The sequence below is a fragment of the Parasteatoda tepidariorum genome, chromosome 4, assembly GCF_982258835.1.
Source record: "Parasteatoda tepidariorum strain Cologne lab strain chromosome 4, Ptep-v5.0, whole genome shotgun sequence".
Taxonomy (NCBI): Eukaryota; Metazoa; Arthropoda; class Arachnida; order Araneae; family Theridiidae; genus Parasteatoda; species Parasteatoda tepidariorum.
In genome coordinates this window covers 24,777,437-24,802,824 of record NC_141758.1, presented here as the reverse complement: position 1 = coordinate 24,802,824, position 25,388 = coordinate 24,777,437, and the positions used below count along the sequence as shown (strand labels likewise).

General features: G+C 29.1%; 1 protein-coding gene and 2 non-coding genes across 3 annotated transcripts in view; 2 read left to right on the top strand and 1 right to left on the bottom strand.

Annotated features, from left to right (window-relative positions):
- Positions 1 to 18,630, bottom strand: part of LOC107455266 (uncharacterized) — a 103,325-nt gene extending 84,695 nt beyond the window's left edge. The window contains exon 1 of the mRNA XM_043051649.3: positions 18,300 to 18,630. The gene's annotated coding sequence lies outside the window, so the exon portion shown is untranslated. The remainder of the gene's footprint in view (positions 1 to 18,299) is intronic.
- A 2,827-nt stretch (positions 18,631 to 21,457) lies between these two features.
- Positions 21,458 to 21,529, top strand: TRNAE-UUC (transfer RNA glutamic acid (anticodon UUC)). Its single transcript has one exon. It is a non-coding gene; the product is annotated as a tRNA-Glu (tRNA).
- A 3-nt stretch (positions 21,530 to 21,532) lies between these two features.
- TRNAQ-UUG (transfer RNA glutamine (anticodon UUG)) lies at positions 21,533 to 21,604 on the top strand. Its single transcript has one exon. It is a non-coding gene; the product is annotated as a tRNA-Gln (tRNA).
- The last annotated feature ends 3,784 nt before the right edge of the window (positions 21,605 to 25,388 follow it).

The following is a 25,388-nucleotide window of genomic DNA, read 5'->3' as shown; positions in this document are numbered from 1 at the left end:
ATAGAGAAAGAACGATTTTTTTTAAAAAGAAGTTACGCAGCAAGAATAAGTATGTAAACATTAAAACTCCATTACAAGAACTTTATTGAATACTGAAGAATCAAAATTAAAGTAGATACTATATATGTATTAACTTCATGGATTCCTTTAAATTTTTTCTGGTGATAAAAACTTCAAGAAACGTACGCTCCCAAAATCATGTCAATATTTTGAAGAACGCAAACGATTTAGAAAATGATAACGGTAGCTATAGAGTCGTTTATGATTTTTGTGATCGCTTGTAATCTTTGAAACACAAAAAAGTAAAATCTTAATTGATGTTTTTAAGAAACTTTTCGATTAAAAAAATCAACATTTATTGATAACTTCTGTGGCAAATGTCACAAATGTATGAAAAATAACAACTTAGCGTTTTTATTGCACCATTCAATACACAATTTTTTTTTCATCGAGAAAATTATAATATTAAAAAAAGATAGAAAGAACTAATAGAATCGTTTGAAAATAATTTTTTTTAGTTACATTGAAAAGCTAAATATTTCAGCAAAAGATCAACAAAAAATCAAACTTTAATATCAGCAATCAAACTGCAAAAGTAAAATATAGTTAAAATCTACCCTAACAACCTCAGTTCGTTCATAGTGACCTTAAAAAAAATGTATAAACGTCTTGTGTATTTACAGAATGTAAACAAAAGATAGCACAGAATATATTTGTTTACATTCCAGTTCAGTTAACGTTGAACCACAAAAAGTGATATTATTGTAGTATTTTTGGTTTTCACCTTGAACTACAGAGGGTCACAGACAGGCCACAAAAATTACCATGGGGACCTACCAAGTTGCCTGCCGGGCATTTTCATTCTCCCTATCTTTCTTATCCTACTGCAGATGGGGACTCACTCATGCATTCACTCAACCCTCCTCGTCATTTCTTTTCACGCTTTCACTCATTACGAGTTCTTTCAGCCTTGTCTAGAATGAATAACTGTATATATTCAGTGTAACTTAATCTAGTGAATTATGAACGGGTATTGAGTTAAACGTGAATGGCATCACAAACGAGGTAAGAGTAAGTAATTAAATTGTGTAGGGCTAAGATGTATCGTTGACATTTTAGATTAATTAACAATGATAATTTTTTTCATAATTTGTTTTTAATATCGAATACCGCTATATAAGTTTTGAAAAAAAAAGGATGTGCCCTTCGAAACCATAAATTAAAGAATTGTTTTATCATTTATAAATTGATGCTCACACTATTTTATTTACTGGTTTACAATTGTCCGCGCGTTGTTTTATTTCATCATTTACTCCTTACATCAAAAATCACCCGCAGAGACGGTTGCCAACGCGACAAGTAAATTAATAATGGAAGAAGAAAAAAAAGAGCAAGAAATTTTTCAAAATTGCTTCTTTTTCTAATCAACTTATGCTTCATTTTCCTTTACCAAGGAACAGTCGACATAGTAAAGGTAAATAGAACGTAACTCGCGCTATAAAAAGACGTTAATTTAAGTTGATATTCTCTTTTCCCAAACTAAAGTTAAGAATATAAAAAAAAAAACACAAAATAATAATAATAATAATAAATAATTTATTCGAAAAGAACTCACATATAGTCAATAATTCCTACACCCTCAATAATGGCGGTTAACTATTCTTTGAGGTTTATTTTATTTTATGACCGCCGTTGAACAGTCGACCCAATTTTTGGGTTTACGACTACAAATGTTCAACGCCGTAGCCTTGTAATTTTGAACCAATCCAGAAGACAAGGAAACTCCTGGATCGGTACCCCCAGAGGTATTGATTTGTTATGGGAACCTGGAGGACTTTGAGACTCGACAGATTTAACGTGCATCAGTCACCATTTACTACACGGGGAGTCTTCGACCAGCAGGGACCGAACCCACGAACTCTTGGACATGGGCCCGGCACCCCACTGACCAGGCTATCCCGGCCTAGTAGATTCTTTGAGGTTAATGCGTGTTCTATACGAATCTATTAACACATTGTAATGAATTGCTTCCAATTGTGTGATATTCTATTCCAAAAAAACTAGATGCGCCTAAGCCAAACTTATGGTTAAAAGATATAATGCGTATAGCACCGATGTGTTTTTACTCTCAGAAAATAATATAGTGAAACTTTGTTGCAATCATAGGTATTACAGAGAACTAAGATAAACTATATTATCGTATTTTGAAGTTTAATAACAAAGCTTAGATTTAAACTCGCACTATATGGTTCAATTTACATCTTATTAAAGTTGCAACAAATTTGAGCGACTTCACGGTTCAACACGATTAAAATTTTCTTACAGCATAAAAGAAAAATTCACCGGGAAATGTCAAAAATTAAGATTTAGAAAACCGTAAGTCAAAACATTCCATGATTATTTTGAGTAACGTGGAATATTTGCAAAAGAATCAGTATCTAAAGATCAATGAATTACGAACTATTCATGACCAATATTTTTATTATAATATGTCATGAAATATGCATACATACTTCAGAGAAAATTATACATCAAAACCAGAAAGAAGGGACGCTGGAAAAATATAATATGCGTGAAATAAATATAAGAAAGGTTATTCATATTTAGTGTCATTGGTACCCTGGAAACGAAACAGTAATTTGGCGAACATTAAATATTAATTTATAGCGTACAATAAAGCACGCATTTATTATCAGCCATAAACGTCAAGATGAAGAACATCTTTCTGGAAGTGCCAAAAAACAAAGTATCACTTCCTTTTGCGGGAAAAAAAGAAGCCTTTTGTGTTTTGTACCCAATGTTAATAAACGTGACTTGGCGAAAAAATGTCAATTCTTGAAATTTATTACAAAGGGGAGATCATTCTAGAAAGAGAATTGGATCTGGCTTAGTCATACCTTCGCGCCAGGGTGGCGTGCCGAAATTCATTTATCAAAGAACAAAGTACAAGTTTTTTTTTAGTACAAGTTCTATCCGAGGAACAGGAAAATTCAACAGTACACGACAAAAACAGATTGACTACGATGTCGTGTATTACACTCAGATTTAGTTGGAAAATACCATTAGGGTTATTCAATTTAGTTTTTCATCGTTTTGTGGGGGTGAAGGCAACAGGAGATGCAAGTATTGACAGTTAGAAGAATTGGTTTCATGTTGATTTACATTTCGTTGGGATAAACAAAATTAATCTATTTGGATGGGAAAATTTTACTCACTCATTTTACTTACAGTTAACTTAACTATTACTATACTATTTTTCTAACTATTTTACGACTTAAACTTATTTTTGTACGTTCTTTAACCTTTCATAATTTTTAAATCAACTTTAAGCGTACATTAATTTTTTAATGCCGATTAGAAGCTATTTTCCCTCCTATGCGCGTCAGAAAATAATAATTATAAAAATAAGTACCAACGAAGGGATTTGTTTACATAAATAAGAGTTATAGTTAAGGTTTGTTTGTGGTTCTAAACACAGATTTTATAAATACGGTTATTTATAAATACCGAATTCACGTTAATGACTAATTCTTTAGAGTAAACAACTCACATTACCACCAAAAAAAAAATTACAAATTAAATTAATTCTAGGTTAATTTAAAACATGATATTCCAAATGAATTATACGCAGCATAATTAAAATGAATAATTATGTGTAAGTTTACTTTTATCTCTAATCACATTTATAATTCTTCCAGAAAAAATATTTACAAATGAAAGAGATGCCAAGTATAAATTCTAGTTCTAATATTTTTAAATAAAATATACAAGAATTTTTATATATAAATGTGATCGATGATTTCCCGAAACTTTCGGATCGCGGTTAGCGAAAAATCTGGAAATTCAGATTTTTTCCTGAGCACAATCACCCCAGGGTAAAGCTAAATGAATTTCTATGAAATAAAATGGCAAATAGTTAGGATTTTTTTTTAAATCATGTTTGAAACTGTTAAACAGAGAATGCTTAACAATAAATTTAAAAAATTATATTTTTTTAAAACAATTTTTCTTTAAATTATTTCTCTAACAATTAACATAATTTCCGTACGTTTTCACAATTTAAAGGAGATCGCGCGATTTTTATACTCTTCAAATTTACCGCAACCGTAAATATGATTATTAAAACTATATTATTCTGTATGTAATGCGATCCTTACAGAAGAATAAGACTTAAATTTATTACAAACTTAATAAACAAGCAAGGAGAATCAAGTTTTACACAGCAACGCGATCCATACACATTATAAAAACAATCTAGTTGCAAAGCAGTTATAAAAAATTTAATTATTTATTTTAACATATTAATTGGTTATTAAGTCAAATCATACCATAAACTACAGCAATTCTTAGTAATATCCTCTTTTTTACAGCTAAATTTTCGTATAATATTTTCGCCAAAAACAAAAACGTGATATATGTATATAATCTTGAAACACATGGAGTGAAAAGGGATAATAAACGATATCTTATCTGCAAATATGTTCTAAAATTTCATGACTTGCAACTTACTTATTTCTCAGCAGTGTACGTTTGACTCATTATAGTTAAGACCACAATATGTACATTGACTCCATTGAGCAAATGCTAAGAAATCTTGATAAGCAACTCATAAAAACAAAGCTCAGAAAATAATCTAGAGCAAGAATGTGTAAGCATATCCTTTTAAACCTCAGATAACAACTTAAAAAAAAAAAAAAAATTTCAAGTTTCAACTAAAATGACACACAATTTACAGAAAAATGATGCTTTAAATCAATCTCACCACAATACGAAATCATGTAAAAAATATTAATAAAATAATCAGAATTATTATTAACAAGCTGAATACCTATTCCTCGTATGGAAAAAGCAAGCAAGCAATATATCAGCATTGAACAATACTACGAATTAGTACGATTTCTCCATTACTTATTTTGTTTTTCAATACATAACTTATGATGTTTTTATTTCAATAACTGTTGATTTTAAATTATTTAGTCTTATAGATTTACGTTTTAACGATAAACAAAATGAATACGTGGTTTCAAATAACTTTAGAAATACTAATTCGGTAACGTAATCCGCCAATGCTATGATGTCCATGCTGATTAGTGAGTTTTTCTGACATTACTAATAAAAAATAATTAAATATTTAAAAACGAGCAAAAAGCTCCTTCTTTTAATGAGAGCTATAAGCTATCACTGATGTAATCTTTAAAATATGTGAAGAAGAAAATCGTCTGCTATCCCATTTTTATCAATGGAGAGTTCTAAGCCAATAAAAGAATTCAATTTTTCAAACGTTTCTTCGGACTGATCAAATTGAAACTTATTAACGAATTATAGGATCGAGACTTAAATACTACTTATTTCAACCACTGTTTAATTTTAAGGATAAGAGCTCAAGCTGTCATGAAGTTATAAGACACACGCACACAGATAATCAAAGCTTAGTATTTAAAAAAAAGCAAAAATCATTATAGATAATCAATTCTGTAAAAAAAAAAATGATATGCATTAATTTTTTAAGCAAAACAACTTTTCTTTCCATTAGTAAAATTTTTTTTAAAAAAATCTAGTTTTAACTTATTACAAAAAAATTTCATTTCATATGATTGTGCTAAGTTTTATTTAATGACTAAATAAAAAATAAAATCTGAAATTAAGTTTTTTTTAAAAAAAACCGCACTTTTATTTATTTTTAAATTGATTGTATTCTTAAAATTAAATGAAGAAAAAAGAAAAAAAGCTAAGCATAGTAAAAAATAAAAAAAAAGCAAAAATTATTTATAATCATCAGAATCGTTTAAGGAATTATCGAGTTATATACGAGTATACCTTTTGATAATTACCTATTGATATTATCGAGTATACCTTTTGATAATTATTTTTTATTACAGAAAGAAAGATTATAAGATTTTAAAAAAAATAAAAGCTTATAAAACATAAAGAAATAATAAATGTTTGAGCTTAAACTTAAAATAGCTAAAGTAAAAAAATATTCAATTCTGATAACACATATTTGTCTTGATTTTATTTAATGATTTACAATTCATTAGAATATTTCCAATATTTTTTATACAAAAAAAAAGCTGCTCTTATACCTTTTTTTATTATGGAAAATATTTTGTATTCACAAGTGGCAACACAAGCCGTAAAGATCAAATTGCGCTCAGGAAATAAGGTACTGCAGGACTTCCTTTGATACCTTTAATCCTTTAATGCGATAGATGATAAACCAAGATAGTTCGCTCACCCCCTTCTAACCTTTTCCTAGGAGAAATTGCGGTTACAGTTTAGCATCAGAGAAGTAATGGAGTTCTTTGACAGCTCCAGACGTTGAATCCCCCCCCCTACAGTTTTTGAAAATTATTTAAAACCGTTCTGCCGGAGAATTCTTAACTAAGTGAAGATCCGGTGAAAAAACTATGAGTTATCTGCGAAAATGCAAATTGGTTTTAATTGGAGTGTCAAGGACGAGCATTGTTGGAGTTAGTCATTGTCTTTTTAAATTGTAAAGATGATTTTGGTTAGTTTTAAATAGTAAGATTTAGGAGTGCATAAATACCGCTAGACAAGTATGGAAATAAACAACAAAGGAAATTGAGACAAATGAAGGGAAGTATGGTAGTTTCCGTAGAACGTTCTATAACATTTTCGAATCTTAATTATAAAATAATTCGTTAATTTGTCACCGATTCATCTAGAAAGAAAACAAGTCCGTTTAGGGACACTTTTTAAAAATGCCCTCAAATTTCAAAACAATAGCTAAACGAAAATCAAAGCCCCAAAATAGGTCCTTTTTTTCGAAATTCTAAACCATCGAAAGGTGCAATAAAGGTCTTCATTCTTTTGCAGGGGTCTGTTTATAAGAAATTTGGGTCCGTTAACGGACCCTTCACAAAATATCTTTTCATAAAAACGGACCCTTTACAAAATATTTTAACTTAAAAACGGACCCTTCACAAAATATTTTAACTTAAAAACGGACCCATCACAAAATGATTTTTTTGTTAATCGAACCCTTCACAAATTTGTTTATCTTCATTATTATTTTGTTAATCGAATAAACCCTTTCCAGGGCAGAAACAAGAAAGATGGATGTAAACGAATTAAGTTTTGTCTTCGGCAGACGATTCTTCCATTATTCGTCCGAAATAAATATTCTGCGTTCAGCAGTATAGGCTAAATACCAAATATTTGTAGGTTGCATCTCTAATTTAGAAGCAGCAATTGTTGTTTATTTTTTAAAATTTAATTTTTTTCATTATAATTCTACAGTGTTGAGCATAATCTTGTATGTCTTTACAATTTAAAAACTCCTTGAAAAAGTTTTTTTTTCGCAATAACGGACCCTATTTGCACAAATTCATAAAAGCGGACCCTGGTTGAAAGAATGTTAGTAATTTTTTCACAATTTCACGAAAAACGGACCTTTCACAAAATGTCTGGATAGACCCCTGTTTTGTGAATTTGTAAAAATAGAGTCGTGTATATGTTACAGTCAATGACCGAAACCAAGTGAATGTCTACTTTCACCGTGAATGTCAAAAATCACATAGTCGCTTTGGTGAATCTACGAAATATTTGTTATATCCGATTTGATAACAATTTATTCGTTGATATTATGATATGTACTCGATATTTCAATATCTTCTGAGGATAGATTAGGAGAAACATCAGTGTTCGGAGTACCGGTTAAATGCATACCAGGCAGTGGCACTTAACTTTTAACTGCGGCCCGAGGTGAACATTTTTGCGGCCCAGTCAATATATCCGAAGCAAAGTAAAAATAAAATAGAAACGTGAATTAGAAAGCAAACCAGCATATAAAATTATAATATACTTTATTTATAAACTACACGGATCATTTTAAATTGTACACGCGAAAATGTAAGATTCTAATTGGCTTCCGGCACCTGCCATTCCAGGGATACTGCTTCGTATCAAAAATACGCAGAAAAAATTTCAAATCTTAGAACAGAATTTGAAACAAGGTTTAAAGATCTTAATTCAATTCTTTGGAAGACAAATTTTGTTTATTTTCTTCGATTTTCTCAATAAATATAGACTCAGTACCCAGTAATATGCAAATGGAAGTGATTGACATTCAGTGCGACTCAAATTTGAACGCAAAATTCATTGAAGTGGGTGTGCCTGAATTTAACAAATATTTACCGGCAAGGTTTGAATATACTCGAAAATTGGCATAAGAAATTATTTCCATGTTTGGAAGTACTTATCAGCGCGAGCAATTATTTTCCGTCATGAATGGAAATAAATCTCCTGTCCGAAACCGTATTAATAACGCTCACGTTGGGTCAATTTTGAAAGTAGTCTCGGCCAATAAAATTTCTCCCGAAATAGGAAAGATAGTAGCAGAGAAGAGATGTCAAGTATCAAACAATAATTTAACTTTATGTATGTTTATTACAATGTACTATTCGAAATAAAAATATCTGTTTCTATAAACATTGATTTTTTTTTTTTTTTTTTTTTTTTTTGCGGCTCACCTAAAGTTAAGCATTGTTTATTTGGCCCAAGTTAACTTTTGAGTTTGACACCCCTGGTGTAGGGTATAGCAGGCAAACGCATACCGCGGTAGTGTCACTGAACCTTAAAAAACATTGATATAGGGCATACAGGGCAAATGTATCCCATGCAGTAGCATTTAACTAGACCTAGTATATATTTCGGACATATACCAAAGTCGCTTAGTCGCAACAATCACGAAGTCGCTTTGGTGAATATACGAAACATTTGTCATATCCGATTTGATAATAATTTATTCGTGGATATTATAATATTTATTCGATATTTTAATAACTGCAGAAAATAGATCAGGAGAAACATCAGTGTTTGGAGTGCGCACTAGGCAGTGGCACTTGACCTTAAAAAAACACTGATGTAGGGTATACCGGGCAAATGTACTTAACTAGACATAGTATTTATTTTGGACATTTACTAAAGCAACTATGTGATTCTCAACATTCACCGGTGGAAATCAACAACTACCAATTTCGGTCATTCACAGTAACATATACATTACAACTTTGAAATTTGTGAATTGTTAAAGAAATCTTCTACATGAATCTTTCCGTCACAAATTGACAGATTCCGAAGGATCAAAATTTTGAATGGAGACATAGGAAATTTTAATGAAAATTCAGTTTTAAAGTGTCTTTCTGCTTTGAAATACCTTAATTGTTAAACAATTTCCAAAAAAAGTGACCAATTGCTTACCTAATTTAAGTGGCCACTATTCTTGGTTGACTCGCCATTTGGCGAACAGGTTATTTTTAGGTCTAGAATGAATCAAACACGCCAAAAGAAAATAAATAAATCAAATATACTAAAAATGAAATTTTTAGTTACCAATATCCTCCTGACACCTTAATTTTATTTACTGCTAGAGAACAACCAAATTCAGGTGACTATTTTATACGTAACGTACACATTAACTATTAAAACAATACTACTATCTTCCAATAAACCTAAAGAGAAGGAGGTATTTAATTCAAGAAATCAAGTTTATTCGCATAAAGAGGAATTTAGTGAAGCATATTGAGATGACTCATGGTTGGTGACATATGAGAATGACAGAAGCCTCACAATGAATTTGTAATCCATAAGTATAATCTCCTTAAACCGTCACAGGTAATTTCGTCACACGAATTTACAGACACTCCCTTTCTTAATATCAATGACTCTACAGTGTTCCCCCCTCCCCCCAACATCTCGTACAGTGAACAAAATAAATAAAAAAAAACGGATTAACCTGATATAAACTTTTAATCTAATGATCGGATCTTCACGTTTTAAAACTCAATCTTTATGGGTCGAGAGGCGGTGCTCAAATATGCAAATGAATTAGTGCAGACGATATTTTAAATTATGAAATCAACTTACAAAAACGTACTATAGGATGTGCTTTAAGACAGAGGTCTGTTCAAACATTTTGTGAAAGGTCCGTTTTTTGTGAAATTGTGAAAAAATTACTTACATTCCAGGGTCCTGCTTTTATGAATTTGCGCAAATAGGGTCTGGTTATTACAAAAAAACTTTTTCAAGGAGTTTTTAAATTGTAAAGATACAAAATTATGCTCAGCACTGGAAAATTATAATTAAAAAAATTAAATGTTTGAAAATAAACAGCAATTGCTGCTTCTAAATTAGAGATACATACAAATACAATATACAAATATTTGGTATTTAGTCTATACTGCTGAATGCAGAATATTAATTTTGGACGAATGACGGAAGAATCGTCTGCGAAGACAAAAATGAATTCGTTTACATCCATCTTTCTTGTTTTTCGCCCTGGGAAGGGTTTATTCAATTAACAAAAAAGTAATGAAGATAAACAAATTTGTGAAGGGTCCGTTTTTAAGTTAAAATATTTTGTGAAGGGCCCGTTTTTATGAAAAGACATTTTGTGAAGGGTCCGTTAACAGACCCAAATTTCTTCTAAACAGACCCCTGTTCAAGGAAAAATAATATATGAAAGAATCGTTTTTACGATAAAATAAATTGTAAAGGAAATTTATCTTACTCCCTGATTAGTATTTCGCTATTCCATAATCCTATTATCGAATTATGATTCCATAATTATTTACATTCATTCACGTATATTCTCAGACCTTATAATTGATCCTCACACAATTCTAGAGGTCAACTTAACTCTCAGACATTATTAACTATTACTCTACCCATAACGTCTTATTCATTCATATTAAACCAACGTAACAATTAATACACAATCCTTAATACTTGTTGATATAATAACTTAATCGAACATCTAGTATCTAGTTCTGAAACAATTAATAATCTATTCGATTGTTTCATGCCAATCACTATGGGACGATCTTGAACTTCAAATGTAAGCGATCCCACATTGATATCAGTCTTAACCACGTGATATGATAGTATCGTAAGAAAAATAAAACAATTCAGTTAATAAAAAAAAAGAAGAAAAAAAAACAGCACGTGTTGAACCTGATATGATTTTTCCAAGACTCTTTCTCATGTTACAAAGTCGGCAGTTTTAAAAAGGTTTCGATTGAACAGGGATTATACATGGTAATTATGAAATGTCTGGATAATTTTGTTTGAGCTTATTTGAACAAATAAAAAGCTGTCACAGTTTGACATTTACTTCAAATAAATTATTTTTTCTCTCTCTTCGTTTTATTTATTTATTTTTTTAATTTACAATTTAGAATCCAACGAAGCGAATAATAACACGCACTTAACAAATTTCATGTCTCGCTTAGGATCTTAAGACTTGAAGGTGTCACTCAAATTTCCATACTATTTGATATAATTATTTGATATATTATTGTCACTCAAATTTCCATGCTACTTTTGCTTAATTCTTCACTTAGATTATAGTATACAACTCTTTTTTTGGAGGAATTTTTATAAAATTGTAATTTAATTGTTAGGAAAAAGAATTCGACTTGATAAGAGACTTTCATGATAACTGACTGGTGAAACATTTATGATATAAACTGGAAGTATGGTGGTAATATTTCTCTAAAGTTGATATTATTATTGAAAAAAAAATAGACTTAGATTTGTAGACGACACCATAGACTTATTAAAGTTGGTGAGGAAAAAAACTAGACTTGTAGAAGACATTGTAGACATTTCTCTAAAAACTATAATATTCTTTAAAAAAAATTTAAAAAAAAGAAAGAAAGAATAGAAAAGAAAGAAAGGAATTTGATTCGTAGAAGACTTTTGACATTGTACATAATATTCTTAAAAAAATAATTTAAAAAAAGCTTAAGAACTAGTGTTGTTATGAAAAAAATCATTCATAATAACTCGTCATTTGATTGAGTTATTGGTTAAATAAAATTTTAAGTGTTTTGAGCTAAAGGTTTAAATAAAAGAAAGAAAATGAGTCATTAACCTGGTAAAAATTTTAACAAGATCATGTTCATATTTTAACTACGGAAAAACTTACATGATAAATTATGCGTTTAAATCATAAATTTTTTTATTATTATTATTCAGGGTGCTTAGCCAAATTATTCAACAAAAAATAAGCACCTTTTAAGCACTTTTCAAGCACTCAAAAAATATTTTGAAGCACTTTAAAAAAATATCATAATTAGGCGCAGGGTTGGAAAGTTTTTGACAATTAACGGTTTTATCTTGTTTTTACCGTCAGGTAAAAAAAAAAAATTGGCATGTTTTTGACTATTGTCAAAAATTATGAAATTTTGAATCATGTAAAACGAATAGCGTTTTCACACGCTACGGACTGGCAATACGCCGAAATAGATTGGGGTTGAATCAATTGTGAAAAACGTTTAATAGAACAATGTGGACTGTGTCTTTCTGCTTTATTGGAAGCGAAAATCATCATAGTAGAGGAAAAATCTCATTTTGAAAAAGAGAAAATTAAGCACCAATGAAAAAAGCACCTTTAAGGGCTTTTAAAAAACAAAAATCGAAAATAAGCACCTTTAAGCACTTTTTAAAAACGCTACGCATCCTGTTATTATTAAACACAGTTTCTAAGCTTTCCATTTGATTTATCGATAGAGTTCGAAAAATTTGAAAAACTTCTTACGAATTGAAAGAAGAGTGACATTTCTAATTGGTGCACATTTATTTAACAAACAAAAGAAATCTTCAAGGCCTTCCACAAATTATTAAAATGGAGGGAGGAGGATCTAGAAATTGTGACAGTTTGTAATAAAGAAGATTTAGGGAGTAATACGAAGCGTGAATTCATACATTTTGCTTAAAATTAAAACAGTTAAAATCAACAGATTAAAAATTTTTCATTATTAGTTTTTACCTTTTTTTTGTCAAAATAAGTACACATCTAACCATTGTTGCTCACAAATGTCATTAAAACATTTAATTAAAATTTAAACATAAAATTTGAAATATGACGTATGTTCGTTTCTGATATGCTAGGCCAGGCGCACGTAAAAATGTTGACAAAAAGTGTGTCGTAATTTATGAACGGTACTTTAAGCAATAACTGAAGGTTAAATAGTTCAGAAAAGAGTTTATCTTGGATTTTTAAGCACCGGTTTTGTATTATGAAAGATAAACTATATAAATAAGCGGCAGTACATATTCAAGTTTTAATTCAAAAAATAGAAAAATTTATTATTGTGAAATTTCAAATGCTAGAGAAGGTGGAGAATTTTATTACATCCTCGCAAAACAGTATGTTACGAAATTTCACGTAGACGTAAATCCATAAAGTTTCTGCAAAGATAAAAGTCGGCTATTAAAGAACAAAGTATGGCAGCATAATTTTACTTAAGCTGCGAAAGAACACTGGAAATAGCATTTTAAAAACAGTAAAAAGGAGCGTTTTTTATGACCTATGGTAAATAACATCGTTTGACAATTTTTGAGAATGGAATTTTATTTAACTCAAAATGGCATCACAAAAAAGGCAAACAATAAAAAAAAAAAAAAAAAACACTAAAATTGTCTCTTTTAGACTTATCTTCACAAATGTACCGATTCATGTTATTTAACGACGATGTGTTCAACATAATAAAATAGAACTTCTAATAGAAAGAAAAAAAAACGCATATGATTATTTTATTCGAATCATAGAAAGGTAGAATAAACGAATTGGAATCTTAATCATATCAATCGCCAAGTTTTACGTAACATTCTTTAACAGTGCTAGGAAATTAAGCTTGTTATTGTAGCGATTGAAAATAGTTTTACGAGTACGACAGTGTTTATAAATACCTATACCTACCACGTTCAAAATAAGGTACTAAAATTATTTCGATTTTATTTGCAGATAAATCTCAACACAGTACACGCGGATGGGCAAATAAATACCTAGAACAAATTATATCAAATCAAAACATTTTTGATAAAATAATTTGGAACTTGAGGCAAGTACTTAAAATATTCCATTCCTGAAATAACTATTATTATTTGATGGTAAACATCAAACGATTTCTAAATGGCAAATTTTTGGAATCTTTTTCGCTTTTTGTAGCATTATTTTACTTTAACTTATAATTTTAAACTTTTTTTGTTCTTTAAGAATTACGTAAACTAAACGATTCAAATGGCCAGGAAAAAAGATTTCGTTCTTTCTTTAGTTAAGAAAAAGGCCGCAAATTTTCTATGCCCTTTTTTATAGCATACTTGCCTAGCTTGATATACCGGCTTAACAAAAATCATATCTATACAAGAAAAACAGTATTAGGTCTAAAAATAAATGAGCGAGAAGTAGATAAAAATATTGTGTGCAGGAAAATAAAATAAATAGAATGAAATCAGCTGGGTTACATCTATTCCAATATTTAAATACCTAGTGAAAGAACTTGCGCTGAAATAGGAGTTCGACTATTGCAGGTGATGCAGGACAAGGAATTGTTTGTCCTTGACAAGGTGATCAACTACATCTGGTTAGCAGGGGGTGATGGAACATTTGAATAAAAATAATAAAAAAAGAAGCAGAAAAGGAAATCCTAAAACCATGGGCTCGTATCCACCAGACGAGTTTTAAACATGGTAAAGTATTTTAAATTGATGCAATTGGAATTGTATGTAGTAAAAAATAAATTTTGTTTCAAAAATAGTTTAAAATTTGACTTTTTCCATTTCATAATATTTCATCTTTAATTATTTCTAATTATGTAGATCTAAACATGGCTACATTTTTATTTATTTGTTTTTTAACCTTCTTTAAAGTAAAGATGGTGAGCATTTATTTATATATTAAAGAGCAGATGTTTCTTTTGAAAAATTGTAACTTCTCTGCAGTTTTAAATAAAAATAAATTTGTTAAACTAATTTTATATTTATTTATTAAATAAAGTTATGGTTAAATTTTTAAAAAAAGAAAGATAGAAAGATAAAAAAAAAATTTTTTTAAATAAAATTGCTTACGATTACAGCCCTAAAATTTCGATAATATTTAACGAAATGGCCTTTCAAAAATGTTTATTATCCTGATGGTTGCATATTTTAACGTTAAATGTTTAATTATTACTGCTTAAAGTTTAAAATTGAATTTTTTATTGAAATAACCTTTTCACTATAATCACATACAATTTAGTTGTAAAATTTTCAACCTAGTATTAGGTACTTATATGTATTCAATTAAATATTTCCATACTCCACCTATAACATTTATTTTCTTTGTCATCAGTACTATTAATGGCTACAAAAGTATATAAGAGTAAATTTCAAAAATAATTTTAAGTTTTAATTTGGTTTTAACGAATTCCCTGAAAATTCCAGGTTTTCCTTGTCTTCTGAGTAAATGGCCTTATGGGCCATTAAAATATCAAGTAAACATCTTTTTTTACAATTTTAGTCCCCCCCCCCCTCTTGTCAGAAAATATAAGAAAATTTCAAACCTTCTTCAATGCATAGATATGAGGATGTCACAACACTCCTTTGGTTTCTGATTTACTCTGACTTTAATTTTAGGATTAATTCAAACAAATACACATAACTTAGCATGATTTAAGTTTTCATGAAATTTTGAGCTGAATTTTTCTCGCAGGAACCTTTCGTGCTTCTTCCTTTTTTTCACTATTTTCTTCCATAAATTTAATTATTATTACAAATTTTTAAATTTTTCCATGCGTTATTATTGGTCAGATTTTTTTTATTTATTTATTTATTTTTACAATTTTAAGAAATATTGTGTATAGGAGATTTTAACGAATTTGGCATAATTTATTAAGATAAATATAATTTATTAATAAATTATAAATATAATTTATTAATATTCATAACGCCCCTGACATTTGGGCATAATTTTATTATTACTGCTCATACCCCTCTTTGCCCCAGGTCAGCAAAAATAACTAAATCACAAGCCCTCCCCCGTTAGGTGCTAATGCAATATTTAAACGGCCCCTTTGCATGACTTATAGGGATGGTGAAATTATTTATTTATATAATCACATATCCATGCTTATATTTTAAGGTACTGATATTTAATCATAGCCGAATTTTCATTGAAATGTACGGTGATAATTTTATTGGCCCATCAGCCATTTCATGAAGTTATTACTTTACACAGCTTCATGAACAACAATCAAGGCAATCATTTATCGCACTTAAGCTTATTTATTTGCTGTTTTCCAAACAAGCCGTAACGACAAAACAGAATTTCATTTCATATTCCCGTACGGTGCATCATACTTCATGAACGGTTTTTAAGAATTCAAAGATATTGAAATCAACTGCAAGAACGAAAGGAATGCACTTGGTTCCGCGCTGTGATTTTTATTCCCCAGCCATTTGCAGCAAAAATACAAATATAAAAATCTGCGGCATACTATTTACGAACCAAGAATGAATTTAACACGTGATTCCAATAAATTCGATTCAATAAACCTTCAACAGCTGCAAAAGACATACGTGTTGAATAGACTGAAATCTAAAATTCCTGGAATAAATAAATAGCTGGAAAAAAATCCTAATTACATTTGATTCTTTAACTGTCTCATCCATAGAAAACGACTGCTTAAAAAATTTCTGTTCTTTTTTTCATTCTAAAAATCTTTACTATTAAAGATAATAAAGGAAATAATAAAGGACATAAATAACTTAAGGGTTTAATAACTTTTGGGTTACAAAATAATGCTGAACAGAAATAGATTTTAATGTGTTGTTCACAAAAATAAATATTAAAAAAAAAAAAAAAACATAGTTTAGACTTAAAATAAGAATAATATCTGAAGTTTCCGTAACTGCAATCGACTGAAAAGGTGTAAAACTTCCTTTTGTTAAAATAACACATAACTCAACCTTAAATTCGGTCACATTTCTTACACTACCTCTTAATAAAAAAGTTCATTGAAAAAAAATTTCATTTCCGACAAAACATTTCAGGTCAGATAAAAGAAAAATTAAAAGAAGTAAAATTTTATTTTCTAATATAATAATAATAAAGTTTGATGAACCCTTTTACCCCAATGCAAAAATTTTGATTTTTACAACATCTCTACTCAACGAACGTTTCTTATGCCATTTAACTTTATTTATTCAGATAATATTGTGTTGTTTAAAACTAAATAAAGTTATTAGTTTATTACAGAGTAGTAAACTGAAAACTTAATTGCACAAAAAATAATATTATCGATTAATGAAAAGTATCTAAGGAATAAATAAATTTTTCCCCTGCTGTTACCGATGGCATTTAATAGTACTGATAGTACATTATTCGATAAAAATTATGTTCTAACATCATTTCGGACAAAATATATGAAGAAGCGATAAGACTTAAATGAAATATTAGATGCATTAATAAAATTATTAACTTACTCTTTCGACAAATAAATTCTTTAAATTTTAACAAAAAAATGTATTTAATAAATATAAAGGAAATAACTTAATAGTTTTACATTTCCACGAAAACAAATTAATATAAAATATTAAATGTGAAAAAAAATTAGAAAAATAAGGACTATTTATTAGAAAACAAACTAGTAAAAAATAAGCAAAAAAGCATTTACTATAGCCAGAAAAAGAATGATTTACACCATATAGTAATATACATGATGATTTATAATAATTAAAAATATTAATAACGACTTATTTGGGGGGAAAGAGTGCAACATAATAATAAAATGTTGTAATAAAACTTCCTTTTTGACTCAAAAATTAAGCAAATTTTATACAAGACCCTATCGCAAATCCCTATTCACTGGTATAAAATATAATTAGAATATTATAATTTTTTATATAACAGAAAACATAACGATGAGGGAAAAATTTATGATTAAATTATGGAGAAAAAAAATAGTACGGACCTGAATGATTATATTCTTCATTATATTATGATGTAATTTTTATATATAAACTAAGTTTTAGAAAAAGAACATTTCGTACAAAATTAAAATTCTTGTTTAATTTCAATTTTTAAAAGAAGTTAATAATTTTATAAATAAAATTAAATTTCTTTAAAAATTCACTTTAATACAGCATTTTTATAACATATTTTTTCATGCATATACCAAATTACTAAATTCAGATTTTCACTTGCAATATACTGCCACCATTTTCAATTTGTTCACCTATTACACCCATTTCTTCAAATGTGGGCGAAAAATAATGCAAAATATAATGTCCTATCCGAGCTGATCCCTTAGCAACACACGTCACGATCGGCCTATCGATCGGACGTAAAGCGCGAGGGGTCCACGCTTCCCTCGCAGACGATAATTCAGGAAATTCTCCATTATGACTCGTAGCATTATTTGATAAAAAAAAAAATTCTTTTTTTCGTTTGCAACAGTTAAAAATAATAGTTTATAATTCAAATGATGAAAAAATATAAGAAGAATTGCACTTACCAAAGGAATGTTTTCAAAAAAGCAGACGATATGTATTCACAAAATATGGAAGACGATAAAATGAGCTCCAAGAATTATTCCAATATGAAATTTTTGGCGAAAAATCACAAAAGAAATTCGTTTTTCATATAAAAACGTGCTCGGATTCAAAAAAGATGCGGTTTTATTCCAAGGTAAGCTATTTTCTTGTGACCGGTTCTATTCCCGCCTTGAGTGAGTATGATGATGCCGGTTGGTTGGACAACGCTTCCTTTGAAGTGAAGAGAATAAGCTTTCCCCACCACCCCTCTACCTAAAGTGGCTTCACGCTTACCTTCGGCTTTCTGTTTTCACACGCTTGTTGGGGCTTTGTTATCTAGCTTCTTACAGGAATGCGTATTAACGGCAAATTATCATCTTATTTTCACTGCATAGCATGCAACCATTTACAAGTAAAAACCGTTGTTTTTTCACAATTACGTGTCTACTGTCGTTTGTTATATGCTCTGAAAGAATAGAGAAAATATCAGCAACATAGGGGCATTTATATCCCAATAGAAGAGATGAAATAACATTTTTCCGCTAAAAATATCTGTGAATTTTTCGTTAAAAAAAAACAACTTATTCGAAGTTTTTATTAAGTTCGATTAGATACTCAACTTCAACTGGGATTCCAGTACTTTTGTCGGGAAAATTCTGTTCGAAAATTGTTTGTTTTTTTTTTAGTTAAAAAAAGTTTTTATGGCGTTTTTTTCTTAGTTAAACCCTGCATTAATTTCCCCTGTATTTGTTTGCCCCGTTGTCGCATTTTTTATCCTTTTTTATTGTTATTTTTATTTAAATAATAACTGATTTAAGTCTTTCGATTCGGAAAGAGTATACAATAACAAGAATGAACTCCGTAAAATCATCACTCATCCAAAATATTCTACTTTAAAAATGTTACAAACTCATCTGCAATCCTTTTAATAGGAAATAGATGAAACACTGATCATACTAAAATATTTAAAACGAAATAAATTAGAAGTAACTCAATTTTTCTTCCCCGAAATAGGGTGTTCTCAAAATACCTCATTTGCCATATACATTTACAGTCCTAGTTGAAAGTAAGTGAAAGAATAACGAAAAACGACTTCAATCCATTTTTTCATAAAATTGCTCTATATTTGATGTACTTTCGGTTCGCGTCAAAATATATTCGACACGAAATACCTTCAAAAATAAAAAATTTTTAAATTTCACGCCAGAATTTTTTAAAAATATTTTGTAGGTAAACACATTTCTGTCCAACGTTCTACTAACAAAATGTTCCTTTTTTTAAAGATGGTCACTTTTTTTCTTTGGCATTTATTTTTCTTCTACCAATTACACAATATATTAATAATATAGATATATATTTTTAGATTTGAAATCAAGGCACTATCCCTATTCAAAACTGAAATGGTAGGTTACAGAAGAGAACATCCACTTGATTTAAACACATATGCATTATTTATTTATTCATTTATATTTTTATCATTATTATTATTATTTTAGGAAAAGCATTTTTTATTTTATAGACATGGAATGTGTAAGAAATATACTTCATCCCTTATTTAGAAATTTCTGAAAATAGGTCGAACATGATTTCGTTTAAAATGTATGAAGCTAAACATCTTATTCTCAAATTACAGCCGCGAAATTATAACCTTTCTACGTTTCTCATAATTTTTAGGTTATTTAAGCAAATAATTGTATACCTGGAGTTGTTTTTAAAATATGAGTTTATACTAATTATTACGTAAGTAAGAAATAATTAAATTAGTTTAGACTTCTATAAGAATTAATATATGGCCCACTGTTTCCTACTGCTTTCTAATTCAGTTGACTGAGAAGGGGTATTTTCGAGGCTGGTATTTCGACAAACGACATTTTCACGAATATTTTAAATGGTGACGTGGTGGGTCAGGGGGTAGAGTATTCGTCTCTCAATTAGGTAATCCGGGTTCGAATCACAGAGTTAGCTGGCCCATACGAATTCGGTACCCGACTCGCACCGAGCACAGTGTTGATGTAAAATATCTAGAATGGTTGTGGATCATGGGTTAGGGTTCCCTTTGAGTCAGACTAACCATGGTATGTTTTCGTGGTTTTTCTCTCCATGTAACGTAAATGCTGGTTAGCTCAATCAAAAATTCCTCCACGAAACCAAAATTTCTATTATACTTGATCCAAGAGTTCCCTTGTCTTCTAGATTGGCTTCGAAATTATAACACTGAGAGGTTGAACATTAATAGCCGTATATTCAAAATTGGATCGGCTGTTCGAGGATATTTTCGAATGGTGTTCTGCTTCGCCAACTACAATCAAATAGTTTTTAAACTTGCAAATTATTAAAAAAAAAAATTAAAAAAAAAAAAAAAAAAAAGGCATTTATGTGTTTACCTGGGGGTGGCTGCGAGTTATACTTTTTGAGTTGGTCCCTTTCTGTGAGGTTATTTTCAGTTTCTCGAGGGGCGCTGCCCGGAAGTTTCCAAGACTTGGCCAATGTTCTGCTACGGATCAGAATACGGAATGATTATAAAATAAAATATGTTTAAGGAAATATCACGCAGGCATTTTATAAATATTTAGTTTTAAAGTAGTGATTATAAATAATTACAAATTGCTGTAATTTTTAGCAGTAGGTTATTTGGGTTTAATTGAAGAATTACGCATGCATTTCGATTAAGAAAAAACATCAAAAGAATTAAATTTTACTCAAAACGGAAGGAAAATAATTTTGCATTTCTTAAGTTCATAAATAATTTAAGTAATCATGAAAAAAAAGGCATAAATAATAATTCTAAATGCAAAATAAAACTTTTTAGTAGCGAATAAAAAGCTGTTCGAATTGCATTAAGTTCATTGATATGTAAGTAAAAGTCGTTCTTCGAACACTACAAATGACAATTGCCGAAATTCCAATGAAAATATTATAGGAAACAAAATGTGTATAATTGTAAAAAATTTAAAGGACAAAAAGATAGATTAAAAAAAATAATGTGGACACTTCAATTTTTAAAATATTAACGTATGATGATAGAAGGAATATGTTGGCGCTTGTGGCAAGTGTTGGCGAATTATGTAAGAGTAAAAATGAGTGCAAAGCAAAAAAAAGAAGACGAAACAAGTTCTTAAGTACGCTCTCTCCGAACAAGTCCCATGTGGTCTAGTGGTTAGGATTCGTGGCTTTCACCCACGCGGCCCGGGTTCGATTCCCGGCATGGGAAGTTGGTTCTATGGTGTAATGGTTAGCACTCTGGACTTTGAATCCAGCGATCCGAGTTCAAATCTCGGTAGAACCTAATTTTTTGTTCCGAAAAATATTAATTTTATTGTTTTCATATAAATCTCTATTTTTTCAAAATAAAAAATTTCTCCGACAAGCTTACATACCAACAGTAATTAGCAATAACCCCATCGCTCTCTTCTTTGTAATACTGAATAGGAATTGCTTTATAAACTATGTCTAGAATTTTCCTTTTTAAACGCGAAATTGAATGTTTTCCTTGGGATATGCATAGAAAGTAATACATAAATATATATATATATTTTTATTCTAACTTTAAAATAATAATTAGTTATCATAAAAGCCTAAAATACATAATAAAAATAAAATAGGTAATTTTTTATTTTTTAATATTTTAGGTTTCCTTTTTTTTTTTTTTTTTTTGTTATTAAAAAAGAGATTTTAATAGGTAAAAGAGATAAATTAGATATTATTTTTTATTTTATTATTTAGTATATTATTTTTTTTTAATTATTATTACATTTTTTCATTTTGTGTTTGAAAAAGAGAAAAAAACTTTTTTTTTTACAATATGTATTGTTTTATTTTTATTTCTTTTTAAGATTATAAATATTTTTGCGAACATATTATGAATATAATTTCCCATTTTAAGGATCCTTAATGATTGGAGTAGTTATTAAAAATTTCAGAATCCAGTGACGACAACTTTCCGTACCCGAAATTCATAACCCTTGTAATGATAGCCCAAACTAAAGGAATAAACGCTAAATTTAAATTTCGGTTCTTACTTCGAGTTCAGATGTTTTAAAGAAAAATAAATATATTTATTCCAACTTTAAAATAATAATTTGTTATCATAAAAGCCTAAAAATACATAATAAGAATAAAATAGGTAATTTTTTATTTTTTAATATTTTAGGTTCGTTTTTTTTTATTATTTTGTTATAAAAAAGAGATTTTAATAGGTAAAAGAGATAAATTAGATATTATTTTTTACTTTATTATTCAGTGTATTATTTTTTTTAATTATTATTACATTTTTACATTTAGTGTTTGAAAAAGAGAAAAAAACTTTTTTTTTACAATTTGCATTGTTTTATTTTTACTTCTTTTTAAGATTAAAGGAATAAATATTTTTGCGAACATATTATGAACATAGTTTCCCATTTTAAGGATCACTAATGATTGGAGTAGTTATAAAAAAATTTCAGAAACCAGTGACGACAACTTTTCGTACCCGAACCCTTCTAATGATAGCCCAAACTAAAAGAATAAGCGCTAAATTTAAATTTCGGTTCTTACTTCGAGTTCAGATGTTTGAAAGAAAAATAAATAAATACATAATAATAAATAAATACATAATAAGAATAAATGATAATAATAAATAAGCAAATAACGATAATATTAATAAATAAATCAACAATGATAATAATAATAAACAAATAAATTATGATGATAAAAATAATAAACGAAATAAAAGAAGCTGGAAAAATTTAAGTACTAAAAAATGATGCTTTTTTGCGAACAGTTTCCTATTTTTATAACTGCTGTGAGTTTACAATTGTTCCTCATAACTGTTAGGTCAAGTTTATCCTATCTAAATCCACTGCTGTTCTCTGCTGTCTTATTTTGAAAATGGCGCGAAACGTCAATATGCAGAAAAGTCACGATTTTGTGAAAATGAAAAGCGTTTGTGGTCTCATTTGTTAATATTTAAAAACTTACTCCAATGCTGCATTACCTGGTCTCATAAAAGTTTACAATATTAAGAATGAGGCATTGATTTTGATAATTTTCATCTAGATGGAAAAATGTCGCCAAATTAGCGATTTTTAAAAAAGTTTAATAACTTTTAAAATATTTAAGTTGTCTTGTCTGTTCTAAAGCCCAAATAATTCTTCACGGTAAGATTATATATATAGTTTAAAATTGTTGCATTGCTTCAAGGGTAAGGCACTTAAACTATAGTTTTTTTTTTTTATCATTATTAATTTTTTTCCTTGGCGGCAGAACTTTGAAAAACAGCGTCAACACGCTCGATGCTTGGATCACGCGACATTGCGTATCGAACTTCTTGCTTTCAGTTAGTATCAATTAAATAGATCACGTGGAGGAAAGATTCACATTATCATCTAACTATTTTTGTCAGAAAATACGTGTTCTCATGACAATAACATTTTGTGTTTATTAAAATAAACTTATTGTAAAGTTTGAAAATAAACTGGAGCTAAAATAATAAAATTTAACTTTGATTTTATCTTTACACATTACCATTCTTCAATGATAGCATGCATTCGGATGACAATGAAAGTGTTAAGTTGCGAAAGCATTTTTTTATATTTAAAAATAATAATTTCTTGTTATTTATTACTATTATTTTAGTTTCCGGAATAGGAAACAATTAGCATCTTGAGATATAAACAACAGGCTGTAAATGCTGAGCGTTTCAAGATTTTCCACGTAAAAAAAAAATATGTAATGCATGTACTGTAAAATGTGCTTAATTTAATGTACTAATTAGAAATAACTTATGTTGTTTAATATATATATAGATCTTAAAAACGTTATAAAAGTAGGCTTAGCCTGTATCCTTTTAACATTGTTTTTCGAAGTTCTTTCGCCAAAGAAAATTTAAAAAAAAAAAACATAGATTAAGTGCATTACACTTGAAGGAAAGTTAATAACTTTAAATTATCTATGCCATCATGCCGTGAAGAATTATTTGGGCATTAGAACGGACAAATAACTTAAATATTTTAAAAGTTATTAAACTTTTTTTAAAAATCGCCAATCTGGCGACATTTTCCCACTTAGATTAAATTTATCAAAACCAATACTTTATTCTCATTTTTTACAATTTTTTATGAGCCCAGATAATGCAGCATTGGTGTAAGTTTTTAATGACTAAAAAATTAGATCACAACCGCGTTTCACTTTCTCAAAACAGTGGCTTTTCTCCATGACGTTTTGTGCCATTTTTAGAATAGAATTTCATGAGCAGTGGTCGGAAAACTACACTATTTTGTAGTTTACTACAACTACATCTACTTTGTCACAAATGTAGTTAACTACAACTACAACTACTTCTTTCAAATGCAGTGACTGCAAACTACGTCACTATTTTAAGAAACCGATCTTTGCTCGAGACATTAATTTATACTTATGTTCAAAATAATTTTGAATGAAAAATTGGCTTGAATTAAACATTAAGAATTATTTAGAAATATTTAATCCTGTTTACATGGACCAATTTGTTATTCTAAAACATTTTTTTTTTCGAATTTGTTTATTTATTTCAACGTTTTATGCCCGCCCCGACAACGAATATTTAGGTTGAGAAATGCTAGGAAATTATCAAGGTAGGTAGGTACTTAATATACGAAGAGATGTCGTCGCAATTTTGATCCTCTGCAGAGGGGATGGCTCCCCTGCTTTGGTAGCCCGACGACCTGCCATCGAAGTGGACAAAATTATCAAATACTTGCAATTTCGTGAAGTGTTTTATGCTCTTTTATTTCGAGTAAGACATTAAGTCCATCGAAAATATGTTCCTTTCTTTAGAAATAACATCTATGTTTCACGAGTTTACAGTCGCATGTGAAAGTGTTACCAAAGTGGATAACTTATACATTATTCGCAATGGCTAACTCAAATATTAGTTATACGCAACTTTAAATTGCGCCCATTGACAAATCCGCCAAGATTTGCGCCCATCAAATTCGAAAAATTAGCTATGTTAAAACCCTGTTCCTTAAAGGTCTGGTTTCTTAGAACAAGCGCCTTATCTGGGCGTCAGCGGAAAGTTGACGTAGAACTGACGCCAAAAAAATACTTTTTTG